Source organism: Macaca fascicularis, chromosome 3 (assembly GCF_037993035.2).
Source record: "Macaca fascicularis isolate 582-1 chromosome 3, T2T-MFA8v1.1".
NCBI classification, from domain to species: domain Eukaryota; kingdom Metazoa; phylum Chordata; class Mammalia; order Primates; family Cercopithecidae; genus Macaca; species Macaca fascicularis.
In genome coordinates this window covers 23,291,589-23,297,819 of record NC_088377.1, presented here as the reverse complement: position 1 = coordinate 23,297,819, position 6,231 = coordinate 23,291,589, and the positions used below count along the sequence as shown (strand labels likewise).

Here is a 6,231-nt window from a genome sequence, read left to right as displayed (position 1 = left end):
GATCTTACAGTTCTATAGATCAGAACCCCAGGTGATCTCAGGTGGATTCTCTGCTTAGATTCTCACAAAGTCCAGCTCGAGGTGTTGGCCAGGTTGGTCTCCAGTCTGGAGGCTCAGGAGAATAATCTGCTTCCAGGCTCATTTAGTTTGTTGGCTGAATTCAGTTTCTTGTGGTTGTAGAACTAAGGTTCGTATATCCTCACAGGCTGTCATTCAGGCACCAGTCTCAACTTCTCAATACCACCTACATTCCTCTTCGTAGGGACCCTCCATGGTCAAACAACCAAAGTCCATCACACCTTTCTAGTCCTTTGAAACTCTCTGGCTTTCTAGTCCTTTGAAACTTTCTGCTGCTGCTGTTGCTGCTGCCACTACCTGGAGAAAACTCAACTTTTAAAGACTTGCTTAATTGAGTAAAGACCACCCAGGAGAATTTCCAAGTTAAGTTGGGTCTTAAATGATATAGTCAGCATTCCTTCATGGCAATAGCTAGTTTAATGTGTGATTAAAAAAAAAAAGTAGGGAAGGGGCAGCAATGCTAGGAAATAAGCATCTTTAGAATTATGACTGCCACACAAACCTTTTAACATTTTTAGGAAAACAGCACAAGAAAATATGCATATAACTTAAAGGTGATAAAGACTTTTTTAAAAACAAAAGCAAGCAAACACAACTAAAAATCAACAAATAAATTAATAGATGACATTAAAATAACAAAGTTTTTTTTTTTAATCTAAAGTTTTCGTAACACGGAGAAGTCATTTTCAATATTTAAAACTGACAAAGGAATCATAGTTAAGATATAGGAAGAAGTCTACTAATTAAGTGGAATAAGTGCAATAATCCCACACAAAAATGGCCAAAAGAGACAATTAGACATGTTACAAAAAAGGAGCTCTGAAAAGATTATTAACAAGTCAAAGTATAATCAAATTCTTTAGTCACCAGGAAAGGACACACTCAGTTCAATAACATTTAATATTACATCTATTAGATTGTCAAACTTTAAGTGTTGGTGATGATTTAGAGAAAACATTTCATGTCTTAATGATGGAAATCTAAATTAATATAACCAGTTTGTAAAGTTAATTGCAATTATTCCATAAAACTGAGTATAAACATATCCTGTGGCCAAGGAATTCCACACTTTTATGTACTCTAGAAGAATTGCTGCCTAAGTGAAGGAGACATGTAAAATAGCAGATTTGGATCATAGCAACCTGTTCATACTAACAAAAATGTGGGCCAGGTGCGGTGGCTCACCCCTGTAATTCCAGCACTTTGGGAGGCTGAGGCAGGCAGATCATGAGGTCAGGAGTTCAAGACCAGCCTGGTCAACATGGTGAAACCCTGTCTCTACTAAAAACACAAAAATTAGCCAAGTGTGGTCACAGGCGCCTATAATCCCAGCTACTTGGGAGGCGGAGACAGGAGAATGTCTTGAAACCAGAAGGCAGAGGTTGCAGTGAGCCAAGATTGTACCACTGCACTCCAGCATGGGCAAAAGAGCGAAACTCCATCTCAAAAAAAAAAAAAAAAAAAAAAAAAATGTGGAAACTATGTGATATTATGCAGGAACAATTCTAAAACTTTTGGTTTCAGAACAAATTTACACTCTGGAAATGTATTAAGGAATACAAAATTCTTTTGTTTCGTGGCTCATGTGCATTGACATTTACTGTATTATTAAAACAGTGAGATTATTTTAATACCTATTCATTAATAAAAATAAGGAACTCATGATATGTTAATATCAATAGCTTAATTATATTTAAAATATGTTTTACAAAAAATGGCTAAGCGGAGTTTTATGTATTTGCATATGTCTTTAATGTCTGTCTTAATAGAAAATAGCTGCTTTGCTTTCAAACTGTTTTTGACATATTGTTCTGGTTAAAGTGTATGGTGAAGAAAATCTTGTCTCACACAAATACGTTGTTTAAAATGGGAGGAGTATGTTAATAGATTTTATGTATAATTATTTATATTCTTCCTTAATACTACATCAAATTCTACATCAAAATTATACTAGTGGTAGTTTCTTAAAAGTAGTTGAATGGTTTTGTGACATCATGCATTTATTATTCAAAAGATTATTTTGCAGAATTTTTCAAATTTCCAAATTTTGACATGTTTCATTTTACAATATAAAAAATTCACATTTGTAGCACGTCATCAAAAATATATCCAAGTATTGAGATATTGTTGAGCTCAGACTGGTGGATACATGTTTTCCAAAGTTATAAATTTATTCTGGAAAGTTGCAACAGTCTCCAATCTGCTTTCCATCTTCCACTCTCACCCTGCTCTTCTGTTATGCAGGAAAGTCAGAAAAATATGATTATATATATTAAGTCATATCACTCTCCTGATCCAAGCCTACTGAAGGCTTTCCATCTTTCTCAAGATGAAACATAATGCCTTAACTGGATTCTGTCTGCACCCTCATCTGTAACCTATTTTATTCTTATTTTTGTTCATGTCACTCATTCTGTTTAAGAACAACCAAGTTCCACTCCCACCTTTGGGCCCAGGCATTTACTGTTCCATCTGCCAAGAATATTCCTCCAGGTTATCTTCTTCCCTTCATTCACTTCTCAGCGTAAATGTCCTCTCTTCAGTGGAGCTGTCCCGATGACCTAATGGAGAATATCAAGGTACACTATTTTCTGTTCTGTCACTTTGTTTTCAGTTTTTATAGCATGTCTCTTTTGTAAATATTTTGGCATAATTACATGTACACATGGATTTTATACATTTAACTCTTTAAACAATATTATATGCATAGGTGTATTAATTTTAAATGTATGATCTATGTCCCTCAGTTTGTTGGAAACAAGTTTGTTTCCAGCTACTTCATCTCCAATACCTAGAACAGTGCTTGCTCATTTTAAGCACTCATTTTAAGCACTCAGTGTATCTTTGTGAGTGAATGAATGTATGAATGCATGAATGAGTGAAGAATTTCATAAGCGATATGTTTCTTTCAATCAACTTCTTTACTTTTTTCTAAATTTTATACTTTCTCACCCCATTGCTGATTTTGTGTGTGTGCATGTGTGTGTGTACAAATCCCCTCTCCCATTCACTTCTGCTTCCAGTGATTTCTCCTGTTCACATTTTTTATTGTCCTGCGGGTCCTGCTGAAAGCCTTCTCTCTTTGTGCCTTTCAAGCTTTATACCACTCAGCAGCTCTGTACTTCTTGTCTTCTCCATTTGGTTCAGGAAGCTGAGACCAAGTCCTAAGCCTGGCTGTGATTTATGTGGTAACCTGAAGCTCTGAAAACTTATAATGAAATCCTGCTCTTCAGCTATATTTCTAAGAGTGAAAGTTATGGGGGGAAAAAAGACACTAAATGAAAAATAATGGGACAATTGCTAAATTATGAATCACAATGTAGTAGCCAATCATGATGCAAAATTATTCCTCACAGTCTGGCCTTTAGTGCTGACTGGCAATTCCACTGTATCTTATAGTCCATGTCTTCTAGGTGACAATCTTACACTTCTTGCTGTATCTGCAAACCTTTAAAATCACCCTCTTAATCTCAATTGACACCCTCTTCTGATCAACTATAGCTTCATAGCAAACCACCAGATGGTATGAAATGGAGCTTAAAACACATTACACTCTCTAGTAACAAATTATTTACAGTATTCCCGTAAGAAAAATGGATTATTGCATCAGATGTGGTGGCTCGCGTCTACAATCTCAGCACTTTGTGAGGCAGAGGCGAGAGGATCACTTGAGACCAGGAGTTTCAGACCAGCCTGGGCAGTGTAACCAGATCCTATCTCTACCATAAAATAAAGAAAGAAAGGGAGAGAGAGAGAGAGAGAGAAGGAAGGAAGGAAGGAAGGAAGGAAGGAAGGAAGGAAGGAAGGAAGGAAGGAAGGAAGGAAGGAAGGAGAGAAAGAGAGAAAAAGAAAGAAAGAAAAGAAAGAAAGAAAAGGAAAGAAGAAAGAAAGAAAGAGAAAGAGAAGGAAGGAGGGAGGGAGGGAGAGTGGGAGGAAAAAATAAAGAAAAAGGGAAGGAAGGAAGGAGGGAAGGAGGAGTGAAGGGAGGGAAAGAAAGGAGGGAGGAAGGAAGGAAAGAAGGAAAGAAGGAAGGAAGAGAGGGAGAGAAAGAAGAAAGAAAAAGAAAAGAAAGAAAGAGAAAGAAAGAAAGAAAGAAAAAAGAAAGAAAGAAAGAAAGAAAGAAAGAAAGAAAGAAAGAAAGAAAGAAAGAAAGAAAGAAAGAGAAAGAGAGGGAGGGAGGGAGGGAGAGAGGGAGGAAAAATAAAGAAAAAGAGAAGGAAGGAGGAAGGAAGGAAGGAAGGAAGGAAGGAAGGAGGGAGGGAGGAAAGAAGAAAGAAAGAGAAAGAAGAAGGAAGGAGGGAAAGAGGAAGGAAGAAGGGAAAGAAAGGAGGAAGGAAGGGAGGGAGGGAGGGAGGGAAAGAGAGAGAGAGAAAGAAAAAGAAAGAAAGAAAGAAAGAAAGAAAAGAGAGAGAAAGAAAGAGAAAGAAAGAAAGAAAAAAGAAAGATTGATTCATTCTACCTTTCCAAAGCACGTATAAAGTCTGCTCAGTGAGCACTTGCTTGACGCCCAAGATCCCATCATCTAACTAAATTCAAGTGAGAATGAGGCTCTTTGATTATGACTCTTTCGATGCAGACACCCTCCCCCAAATTCTGTGTCTTATAGTCTGGAGCACTGTGAACTACAAAGAAAAGATACCTGTCATATCATACTCCCAACTTGCAATAACATGACAGGCATAGAGTAACCATGATTTTAAAAAAACTTCCATTCAAATAGGAGAGCAGAGAGGAATGGAAGGCACATGGAATTCACAGGTTCATAGCAACTTTGAAATCAAGCCAGAGTCACATTGACAGTTTCTTGATTGGGACCCAGGTATGTTCCTTAGGAATGATTCGCTGCGGGGTAGGTCCCTCTGCCTGAGTCATTCTTGCATTTGTATGAGGAGTCATCTGTGATTGCGGCCAGTGAAGTTTGGGAGTCCAATGTCTTCTTTTCCTTCTTGTACCATAACTGATTTTTCTGTCTGTATATACAATACTTAAAAACTCCCCAGTAATACGTGCCTATTTATGGTTATATCTATCAACAAAAATCACAGTCCCTTTGTTTTCCAGACCTGCTATACCTTTGGATTACTCATGAGGATGACGTGGGAAAATGTCTTAAGATTCTTAGAGACTAATATAAGATAGTACATATGGCATAATCTTATATCTTTCTGAAGTCTTAATAAAATGTCTCACAGACATACCTTTGATTTTTTTTTTTTTTCTTTCTTTCTGAGACCACATTCTATTGACGGTGATCTGGGTATTTGCCATAATGCTGTTTCTTAATTTAACAATCTCTCGCTGCAAGGGACTGGAGATGAGCATTGATCGTATTTTATTTATTTTATTTTATTTTATTTATTTATTTATTTATTTATTTATTTATTTTTATTTTATTTATTTATTTGTTTTTCTTTTTTTTTTTTTTTTTGAGACGGAGTCTCGCTCTGTCGCCCAGGCTGGAGTGCAGTGGCGCGATCTCGGCTCACTGCAAGCTCCGCCTCCCGGGTTCACGCCATTCTCCTGCCTCAGCCTCCTGAGTAGCTGGGACTACAGGCGCCCACAACCGCGCCCGGCTAATTTTTTGTATTTTTAGTAGAGACGGGGTTTCACCGTGGTCTCGATCTCCTGACCTTGTGATCCGACCGCCTCGGCCTCCCAAAGTGCTGGGATTACAGGCGTGAGCCACCGCGCCCGGCTATTTATTTATTTATTTATTGAGACAGAGTCTCGCTCTGTCGCCCAGGGTGGAGTGCTGTGGTGCAATCTCGGCTCACTGCAAGCTCCGCCTCCCGGGTTCCCGCCATTCTCCTGCCTCAGCCTCCTAAGTAGCTGGGACTGCAGGCACCCGCCACCACGCCTGGCTAATTTTTTTTGTATTTTTAGTAGAGACAGGGTTTCACCGTGTTAGCCAGGATGGTCTCAATCTCCTGACCTCGTGATCTGCCCACCTCGGCCTCCCAAAGTGCTGGGATTACAGGCGTGATCCACCGCGCCCAGCCTCGCATTGATTTTGTATTTGAACTCAACTAGTCTTTGTACATTTACCTTTTCTCTCAGTTCTTCTGAAAAATAGACCAATTCTGTCCTTAGAACATTCTTTTCATAATTTATTATATGTAGCTTATTCGTAGAAATAAACTTTTCAAAATTTAT

General features: G+C 38.2%; 1 long non-coding RNA gene across 1 annotated transcript in view; it reads right to left on the bottom strand.

The window, feature by feature from the left end:
- Positions 1–1,556: 1,556 nt before the first annotated feature.
- Positions 1,557–6,231, bottom strand: part of LOC135969813 (uncharacterized) — a 45,262-nt gene continuing 40,587 nt past the window's right edge. The window contains exon 3 of the long non-coding RNA XR_010585220.1: positions 1,557–2,639. This is a non-coding gene — a long non-coding RNA (uncharacterized lncRNA). The remainder of the gene's footprint in view (positions 2,640–6,231) is intronic.